Raw genomic sequence first — 9,589 nt, 5'->3', positions numbered from 1 at the left:
TTGATGTAGATGCCCATATCGGCTGTACAGATTTACTTTACAAAAGAGAAATGTGGGATACTTCTCTTGTTGCCTTTTTTGCATTTGACAGCAGCCTATCCCTTCCCCCCTCTCCCAAACACAACACAGGAGTTGCAGCACGACTGCAGCATAAGAGTTTTACTGGCGACGCTTGATGACCTCATCAAACCGCCGCAAGTGGAGCATAACAAAAACAAGAGTGTGTTGTTGCCGGTGCTGTAGCCTGGCTAACAAGCCAGCTCGCTCGGTGACTGACTAACGACATGGTTTTGGGTTATTTTAAAGTGTGTCTGACGGATAAAAAACTGGCAATTTGCAATGACTGCAAAACGTTGGTTATGCAAGGAGGAACCAAGACGTCTTCCTTTAATACGAGCAATTTGATCTCCCACCTCATCAAGAATCATAAAGAGATACACGATGAATACAAGCGGAAGATGGATTAAAAGCAAACAGCGAAAAAAAAGTAGTACCACACAGTTGTCGCTTAAAAGACTCCGCCGAGAAAAAACAAAAATACAACAAAAAACACCCCAAGGCGAAAGCCCACGTTGTGGTAAGGGACAACCCACGCAGTATGTCAAAAGCTACGGTGGACTTTGGTGTGGCTAGTCTGCCCTGCATGGCGCACACTTTGCAGCTTGCAGTGAGCGGAGGTGCCCTGTCTCAACGCAGCATTTCAGAAGCTCCGGCTGACTGCTAGGCCACTTCAAGCACTCACCACCAGCTTGCAGCACATTTCTGTTACTCATACAAATACGTTAGAGCAGGGCAGATTGAGCCCAGTTTATAATTTCCTGTTATACAGTATGCCAGGCAGTCTTGCACTAAAGGAGGACTATGTTATTGTTTACTTTATTACTCTAGTATACTCCGGACTGAAGCTGTGTGCCTTCATTGTTTTTGTAGCTGTTGTTTTGAGGCATGTTTAAAAAAAATAAATAAATAATGCACTTTGTGAAAGTCAAAGTATAGTATTTCCCATAGTTGTAGTGGGTATCAGGATTATCTCAGGGAGAGCATGTCCCAAATTCCAAGCTGCTGTTTTGAGGCATGTTAAAAAAAAATAATGCACTTTGTGACTTCAATAATAAATATGGCAGTGCCATGATGGCATTTTTTTCCATAACTTGAGTTGATTTATTTTGGTAAACCTTGTTACATTGTTTAATGCATCCAGCGGGGCATCACAACAAAATTAGGCATAATAATGTGTTAATTCCACGACTGTATATATCGGTATCGGTTGATATCGGAATCGGTAATTAAGAGTTGGACAATATCGGATTATCGGACATCTCTACTTTTAACGTGTGGCGGTAAATGTGTTGGACCATAAATGAACGTTTAAGACGGACAAACACTTTTCAAGCGTAATATAAACATAGAGAACGTCTGCAACTGGTGGACGACAGAGCAGACAGCGGAAAAAAACGCTTTTGGTGTTTGTTTCTATAAATATATAAAATCATTATCATTATTCATAATGAATTAAAACAGTGCAGTATTTTGACAATGAGCTCCGAGTATGTGCTTTTAATGCCATTTAGTGTGTACATTTAAGTCTATTAGTCGGTATAAAATGAGTAAAACAACACAGTGATTCTTATTTATCTATTCATAAATTCTCAAATTTATATAACATTTTGAAAAAAAAACCATTGCAACCTTTTGAAAAAGCTGTCACAAATTCAGACATTTTAGGCTGCGACAATCACAGAAAAGCCTACAAAATCCTGGAGGGACTTTACTAAAAAATTTGATGATTCAATTTCTTCAGTTCAGTGTTATTCGAAAAGTAAAATGTGTTATTATTGAACTATATTATAAACGATTACACTAATTTGCTTTGTCACCCATAACACAAAGCTTATACATCTTTGATCAGTGACCCCCCCACATCCTTTGACTTTTCTTTATATCTATTTTTATTTTAGGATTGTATTTATTGGAGAACTACTTGCCAGCAGATTACAGTTTCATATTAAAAATCATTCAACACAAAAGCTAAACTTTTTATGTTTTGACATTTTGTTTCTTTAATGAAGCAAATTTTGACCTAAAAAAACGAGATAATACCAAACCATAATAATAGCTTACGGTTACACCCTTACCTAAATATAAAGCATGTTTTTGTTTTATAGTATTTTTCTGATTTAGCTATTATAAACACACACTTTGGCTTGTTTTGAGCAAGACAATTTAAAGCAAACAATATACAAACAAATAATTTAAAGCGCTAGAAAATCGATGGATGGATCAATTGGCCTGTCTTTAATAAATATAAATATAAAGTTTTAGTGCTTGTCCTATTAGACTTAGACTTAGACAAACTTTATTGATCCACAAGGGAAATTGTTCTCACAAGGGAAATTGTTCAAAATTGTTGCAATGCATGTTCCAAAATATAAAAGCACATAATTAATGACCAACTAAAAATATAATTCTCACCTCCGTCTCTTTGCGCGTACACAAAAATATTTGTCCCGCATCAGGCGTGTTTATTTCCTGCACTTCCTGACACCTGTGAAAATGGTCCTTCTTCCTGTTGTTGTTGTGTCTGCCCAGGCCGGGAATTCAAGACCAAGTGACACTCCAAAAAGCTTGGAATTCTTGTCGGTTACCACACAAGCGCTAAAAAAGGTACGGTTCTTTTCTTCACATCCTCCCCCATTGAAGTCACGTTGCCCTTTGCAGTTTGGTATTAAGCCCTGATTTATTCAGCATTTGGGCTACGATGACAATTTAAAAGGAATTTAAGCAGGAAGTGACTTTATGAAGGGTTTTGCCTACACAGTGGAGCTTCTAAAGTTGCCACATGAGACCTACAACCCCTTAAAAAAATATGGTATTACCAGGCTTGGAGGATATACATGTTTATATATTAGGGTGTCATTGTTAACGCATTAAAGGCCTACTGAAATGAATTGTTTTTATTTAAACGGAGATACCAGATCCATTTTATGTGTCATACTTGATCATTTTGCGATATTGCCATATTTTTGCTGAAAGGATTTAGTAGAGAACAACGACGATAAAGTTCGCAACTTTTGGTCGCTGATAAAAAAAAGCCTTGCCTGTACCGGATGTAGCGTGACGTCACAGGAGGAAGGGTTGCTCACATTTTCCCATTGTTTACAATGCAGCGAGAGAGATTCGGACCGAGAAAGCGACGATTACCCCATTAATTTGAGCGAGGATGAAAGATTCGTGGATGAGGAACATGAGAGTGAAGGACTAGAGTGCAGTGCAGGACGTATCTTTTTTTCGCTCTGACCGTAACTTAGGTACAAAGGCTCATTGGATTCCACACTTTCTCCTTTTTCTATTGTGGATCACGGATTTGTATTTTAAACCACCTCGGATACTATATCCTCTTGAAAATGAGAGTCGAGAACGCGAAATGGACATTCACAGTGACTTTTATCTCCACGACAATACATCAGCGAAACACTTTAGCTGCGGAGCTAACGTGATAGCATCGGGCTCAAATGCAGATAGAAACAAAATAAATAAACCCCTGACTGGAAGGATAGACAGAAGATCAACAATACTATTAAACCATGGACTAGTAAATACACGGTTAATGCTTTCCAGCCTGTCGGAGCTTAACAATGCTGTTGCTAATGACGCCATTGAAGCTAACTTAGCAACGGGACCTCACAGAGCTATGCCAAAAACATTAGCTCTTCACCTACGCCAGCCATCCCTCATCTGCTCATCAACACCCGTGCTCACCTGCGTTCCAGCGATCGACGGAGCGACAAAGGACTTCACCCGATCACCGATACGGTCGGCGGCCCGGAGACGGGGGAAGTCAAGGTGAGGTCGGCGGCTAGCGCGCCTGCTATCCATCTCAAAGTCCTCCTGGTTGTGTTGCTGTAGTCCGCCGCTAATAAACCGATCCCACCTACAGCTTTCTTCTTTGCAGTCTCCATTGTTCATTAAACAAATTGCAAAAGATTCACCAACACAGATATCCAGAATACTGTGGAATTTTGAGATGAAAACAGAGCTTTTTTGTATTGGATCCAATGGGGTCCGAATACTTCCGTTCTCTCCGTGACGTCACGCGCATCCGTTATCATATCTAGACGTTTTCAACCGGAAGTATCGCAGGAAATTTAAAATTGCACTTTATAAGTTAACCCGACCGTATTGGCATGTGTTGCAATGTTAAAATTTCATCATTGATATATAAACTATCAGACTGCATAGTAGTGGGTTTCAGTAGGCCTTTAACGCATGTGATTAATAAAAAAAATGAATCGTGTTATCATATATTAATGGTGATTAATCCCATCCGGGTTTAGGCTTAACATAGACGACACACGCATTGTTACACGGTCTGTGATTGCTATGAGAGGCTCCCAATTTAGCTTTAGAACAGAACTTTAGATAAAACTGAGGTAACTTGTTGGTATTGCAGCGACAATCATTCCTATCATCGACACACATCAAGTTTAAAACACCATCTCAAAGTGAAACACATACTCGAGGATGGTGCTGCTAGCATGAATGCTACAACGAAAACAAGCAAAGGAGAACGCTATGCTGGCAGTTTACCTTAGGGCAGTGGTTCTTAACCTGGGTTCGATCGAACCCTATGGGTTCGGTGAGTCTGGCTCAGGGGTTCGGCGGAGGTCAAGACACACCTGACTCTTCGTGTAAATAAAAACTTCTCCCTATCGGGCGTATTACGGATACGGCAACAGCAGAAGTCACATTGATTTGTGTAATTTGTTGTGAGTTCATGCACTGTGTTGGTTTTGTTGTTTGAACAAGGTGATGTTCATGCACGGTTCAGTTTGTGCACCAGTAAAAAAACATGGTAACACTTTAGTATGGGGAACATATTCACCATTAATTAGTTGTTTATTAACATGCAAATTAGTAACATATTGGCTCTTAACTAGTCATTATAAGTACTTATTAATGCTTTAAACGGCATGGCCTTATTATAACCCTAACCCTCTAACCCAAACCCTCTAACCCTAACCCTCTAACCCTAACCCTAACCCTAACCCTAACCAAATAACTCTAAATTAAGTCTTTGTTACTTAGAATATGTTCCCTTCGTGTCCAAAAAACTCTAAATTAAGTATTTGTTACTTAGAATATGTTCCCCATACTAAACTGTTACAAAAAACATATAACTTTGTCTTGAATTTGAAAAAAAACAAGAACATTTTATTTTTCACTAAAGAAGGGTTCTGTGAATGCGCATATGAAACTGGTGGGGTTCGATACCTCCAACAAGGTTAAGAACCACTGCCTTAGGGTTGCCAACCGTCCCTTGAAAAACGAAAGTGTCCTGTATTTAGAAACAAAAGTATGAGTTCCATATTGAGCTGTCAAGGGACACACTTTGTTCCGTATTTAATTGGTACGCCCGTAAAGTTAAAGGAAAAAGGTAAAATGCATCTTTTCCGGTCTCATCACAATTAAAAATTTGCTGCGGAACAAATCCCCTTTGGCTGATAAAATCCCCGTACTGAAAGTGTTACAAGCTGAAGGCTAACTAGCTGAAACGCTAGCTCAAGGCGGTTGTCCAGCAACCCAAAGCTATACATCCATCCATCCATTTTATTCCGCTTGTCCCTTTCGGGGTCGCGGGGGCTGCTGGAGGCTATCTCAGCTGCAAATGGGCGGTAGGTGGGGTACACCCTGGACAAGCCGAGCTATACAGCGAGACTGTAATAGTTTGGACACATTTAAAGCGTTTCTAATCACACAAAGTGATCTCTAAGACAAGCTGACAGCTCTCACCGGTGCAAGGTATGACAATTGTGGGAATAAACACGTCAGAAGTGCCGCTCGTGATTCCTTATTGTAGTTTTCATTACCAAATTTGTAGTTGTTGAAATCGCCATGTAAATTCGCTAATGCTAATCAGTAGAATGTATATGGCAACTTTAATGTAAATTAGCATCGAGCTACTCTGGTGCATTTTGAAAAGTGTGTGTTTAATTGTTTTTAATCCGGCATACTTACTTTGTTGGCATGGAAAATTGCAACATAACCTACAGGCAGTCCGACTCACTTCTCTGAGGGCTTATTTACCTGCCAAGTGTTGAGCCTGCCAAGTCTGCAACCGGAGGCGACGTCACATGCAACGAAACGTATGGAAATATGGCACTGTTTGATTTTACAGACTTAATTCCGTCTGTGCCTATAAAAGTACAACATTTGGTACCCATTCCTATGTACAAACCCCGTTTCCATATGAGTTGGGAAATTGTGTTAGATGTAAATATAAACGGAATACAAAGATTTGCAAATCCTTTTCAACCCATATTCAATTGAATGCACTACAAAGACAAGATATTTGATGTTCAAACTGATAAACTTTATTTTTTTTTTGCAAATAATAATTAACTTAGAATTTCATGGCTGCAACACGTGCCAAAGTAGTTGGGAAAGGGCATGTTCACCACTGTGTTACATGGCCTTTCCTTTTAACAACACTCAGTAAACGTTTGGGAACTGAGGAGACACATTTTTTAAGCTTCTCGGGTGGAATTCTTTCGCATTCTTGCTTGATGTACAGCTTAAGTTGTTCAACAGTCCGGGGGTCTCCGTTGTGGTATTTTAGGCTTCATAATGCGCCACACATTTTCAATGGGAGACAGGTCTGGACTACAGGCAGGCCAGTCTAGTACCCGCACTCTTTTACTATGAAGCCACGTTGATGTAACACGTGGCTTGGCATTGTCTTGCTGAAATAAGCAGGGGCGTCCATGGTAACGTTGCTTGGATGGCAACATATGTTGCTCCAAAACCTGTATGTACCTTTCAGCATTAATGGTGCCTTCACAGATGTGTAAGCTACCCATGTCTTGGGCATTAATACACCTCCATATCATCACAGATGCTGGCTTTTCAACTTTGCGCCTATAACAATCCGGATGGTTATTTTCCTCTTTGGTCCAGAGGGCACGACGTCCACAGTTTCCACAAACAATTTGAAATGTGGACTCGTCAGACCACAGAACACTTTTCCACTTTGTATCAGTCCATCTTAGATGAGCTCAGGCCAAGCGAAGCCGACAGCGTTTCTGGGTGTTGTTGATAAACGGTTTTCGCCTTGCATAGGAGAGTTTTAACTTGCACTAACAGATGTAGCGACCAACTGTACTTACTGACAGTGGGTTTCTGAAGTGTTCCTGAGCCCATGTGGTGATATCCTTTACACACTGATGTCGCTTGTTGATGTAGTACAGCCTGAGGGATCGAAAGTCACGGGCTTAGCTGCTTACATGCAGTGATTTCTCCAGATTCTCTGAACCCTTTGATGATATTACGGACCGTAGATGGTGAAATCCCTAAATTCCTTGCAATAGCTGGTTGAGAAAGGTTTTTCTTAAACTGTCAAACAATTTGCTCATGCATTTGTTGACAAAGTGGGGACCCTCGCCCCATCCTTGTTTGTGAATGACTGAGCATTTCATGGAATCTACTTTTATACCCAATCATGGCACCCACCTGTTCCCAATTTGCCTGTTCACCTGTGGTATATTCCAAATAAGTGTTTGATGAGCATTCCTCAACTTTATCAGTATTTATTGCCACCTTTCCCAACTTCTTTGTCACGTGTTGCTGGCATCAAATTAATGAAATAATAATGAAATAATGATTATTTGCAAAAAAATAAAATGTTTACCAGTTTGAATATCAAATATGTTGTCTTTGTAGCATATTCAACTGAATATGGGTTGAAAATGATTTGCAAATCATTGTATTCCATTTATATTTACATCTAACACAATTTCCCAACTCATACGGAAACGGGGTTTGTAATAGGCATGTTTGTGGCAACAGTCACCTTTGCATTACGCCTTCGTCCTTATAGTTAAGATTTAAGTGTTTTATTGAGTTGCATTTAAACAGCGCATAACTTCTTTTTACACTTGTGAAACAAGAAAAGTAGATATTTAAGACACCTTTGTCATTAAGAGTTATTTATTTTTCACATTTGAGGGGTTAACGTCTTTTGACACTTGCGTGGCTGTCAAGAATGTCTGACATTCCTTTTTAAACTTTATTTCCGACCTTAACAGGGAAACAGAAAACCTCACAACACTGCTAGCACCGCAGTGTTAAGCTAGCTCGGAGCCACAACAACACACCACTTTCTGATTTTGCACCAATGACCGTTATGGTGAGCGAGGTTGCATTCAGGAACAGCCAGAATTGTGAGCATCAAACATTACACCTCAAGTAGGACGCTTTTTTGCACGTTTTCCATGTTCTGTATTGCTGCAAATAATTATGACAATATGTTGTACATTTTATTTCCTAATTTTGAATGTATTATTTAATCAATTTGTATAATTGAAGTATCCAAATTAGTAGTCCGTTCAATCTGAGTGTCACAAAAACCCCCCAAAATAACAAAGCATTATTTATGGGTGGGAGGTTTTAACGAAACGGTGCAAGTTTTTCATTTTTGGGCAATGTTTTTTGTACAGTTCAAATGTAAACGATCCCTAGTCACGTTTGCCGTTAAAGTTGAGACTGTTGACATCTTATTTGATCTTTAAATATTAAAACATATTTTTTAAAGTTAATTAAAAAAAACTGAAATAATAACATCATTGTAAAATACCTTTAATAGATCCATCAAATGTGCATTCCAAGGTGACAAATATGGGCACAGGTACATGGGAGCAGTGCTTAAGAGCATTCTAAACGTTCCCCTGAGTCCCTGAGAGCTGGCGGGCCGAGGCCTTGCATCCAAACAAACAAAGGACCCTGGGAAAATAACAGGAAAGAGTTGGTGAGAAATACCCTTTATCTGACTCCCCGAGCACGTCACTGCAGCCTGGGCTGAAACAAAGGTGCGTGGAGTGAGTAGTAAATAACTCTGATTTACTGCAAATAGATGTCCTGCTATTTACAGTCTGGCCCCGCCTCAACAGGTTGTTTATGCTGCACGGTATGAGAAAATTCATTCATTCTGATTGGTGAAACCTTTGGCCTATAATAAAATTAATTGATAAAAAATGTTTTCTTGTTAAATTAAGAGAAGGTCGGATAAAATACAATAAAATATCAAGGTAGAAGGTTTTGAATAAAATAAAATAAAACAAGATTAAATAAAAGTAAATAACTAAATGAAATAAATAAGATAAAATAAAAGTAATTGCCACAATACAACCTATCCATCTATCCAATTTAAGACTGGGCAAAATAAAATGAAACAATGCAAGTTAAATCTGGGTAAAATACAAAAATAATACCAAATACACACTAAAGTAAAAATAAAACGAGACGGTAAATTAAGATTAAGTAAAATAGAAAATGTAAATATAAAAAAAAAACTTACAAAATTAAAAGGATACAATAACATATCACGTTAAACTTAGTTAAAATTAAAAAAAATAAAAAATAGACAAGACAAATAAACCAGGATAAAATAAAATAAGCTGATACAAAAAACATAACTCCAAAAAAAAATACAAATAAACTAATCCTAACCCTTGCTGGGTTGCGTCCGACTATGTGCTGATGGGGTCAGTCATATTATGATGTTTCAAAAAAAAATACAAATAAACTAATCCTAACC

The sequence above is a fragment of the Entelurus aequoreus genome, linkage group LG21 (genome assembly GCF_033978785.1).
Source record: "Entelurus aequoreus isolate RoL-2023_Sb linkage group LG21, RoL_Eaeq_v1.1, whole genome shotgun sequence".
Lineage (NCBI taxonomy): Eukaryota > Metazoa > Chordata > Actinopteri > Syngnathiformes > Syngnathidae > Entelurus > Entelurus aequoreus.
The sequence above is the reverse complement of the archived record's forward strand: the minus strand, read 5'-3'. Positions refer to the sequence as shown.